This window comes from Microtus ochrogaster, unplaced genomic scaffold, assembly GCF_000317375.1.
Source record: "Microtus ochrogaster isolate Prairie Vole_2 unplaced genomic scaffold, MicOch1.0 UNK178, whole genome shotgun sequence".
In the NCBI taxonomy this organism is placed as follows: domain Eukaryota; kingdom Metazoa; phylum Chordata; class Mammalia; order Rodentia; family Cricetidae; genus Microtus; species Microtus ochrogaster.
In genome coordinates, this window is record NW_004949276.1 from 57,491 (window position 1) to 58,979 (window position 1,489).

Consider the following 1,489-nt stretch of genomic DNA (forward strand, 5'->3'; position numbering starts at 1 on the left):
ATCAGAATATTACAGTGGCTGCATTGGTTTGTGTGTTCGGAGTACTTGCAGTGTCTCTCTTCACTGCCCTCCTTCCTGTTAAACTCACAGGATAACTTTACATGTCTGTGTCCAAATGATCTTACCAGTGACCTTCATCGACCTACCCTTGTTCTGAAACTTGTGATCATGTGGCCTCATGACTCTAGAAATGTCAGTTTTTGGTTTCAACTCTTCCTTTAGCAAAGAGGTAATTATTGCCCTTTTCAGTAAGTCCTAGAAATCACAATACCATCTAAATATCTGTACAAATAAAATATGCTCCAGATATTAAAAGAAAACACATCAGTATTCAGTGACATATTTAGAATAAAAATTAAGTGTTTTTTCAGTGATTGGAATCTGCCATAATCCCTGATATCAATTCACCCAAATACTGATGGAAGATATTAACATTTTCTCTGTTTCTTTAATCCTTGCTTTCATGGGGATTCCAACTTTTCTTGTCCTCTCTTCCCTTTCCAAACTCTGAGTCATATTTGAGACCAGGCTGTGATCTTCTAATAACTGATTTCTTTCTACTGAAGTCACTGTTAGTGGACGAAGAGGTATCTCATCTTCTACATCATTTGTGAAATGCTAAAGGAAATGAATTTAAAAGACAGGAAGGACTTGAGTTTTGATTGATGAAGTAAATTATATCCATTCATTCTGTTTATCTCTAAAAGAGACAAGCAAGCAGGCAAACAGACAAAACTAAAGAGATTGTTGCTCTTTGCTGCTTAGCATAGGATAAACATAAGATGAGCTGTTTCAGGACGTACTCGTTCACAGCCTGGATCCTAAATAGCAGCAGTTCTCAAGATGGTAATGATAACTGTTATACTGAGTGTTGTATTCTTCACCCAGCATGGCAAATAATGACTGAATTTAAGACAAGTATTATAATAGTATGTGAGAAAATTAAGAGTCTTTAAAAATGGATACAGACAGGAAACCAAAAAACTGAAAGTTAGAAGGCTATTGTAACCTATGCCAATATTAGAAAATTGAAAATGCATCAGAAGGGGGCTGGAGAGATGGCTCAGAGGTTAAGAGCATTGTCTGCTCTTCCAAAGGTCCGGAGTTCAATTCCCAGCAACCACATGATCGCTCACAACCATCTGTAATGGGGTCTGGTGCCCTCTTCTGGCCTTCAGGCATACACACAGACAGAATATTGTATACATAATAAATAAATAAATAAATATTTAAAACAAAAAAAAAAAAGAAAATGCATCAGAAGTAAAAAGTACAAGAGTTAGAAACACTAGTGACACTGGTGAAGTCACAATGCTGGAAAACTTATAAAACCGAAAAGAAGAAATTTTTTGTCTTTCATCTATCTAGTCATTTTTGAGAGAGAGTCTCTGTAAAACAGACTTGCCCTGAACGACAATGCCCTTGCCTCAATCTCTAGTCCTGAAGCTACATTAATGTATCATGATGATCTCCAGGGTCTAACAGACAT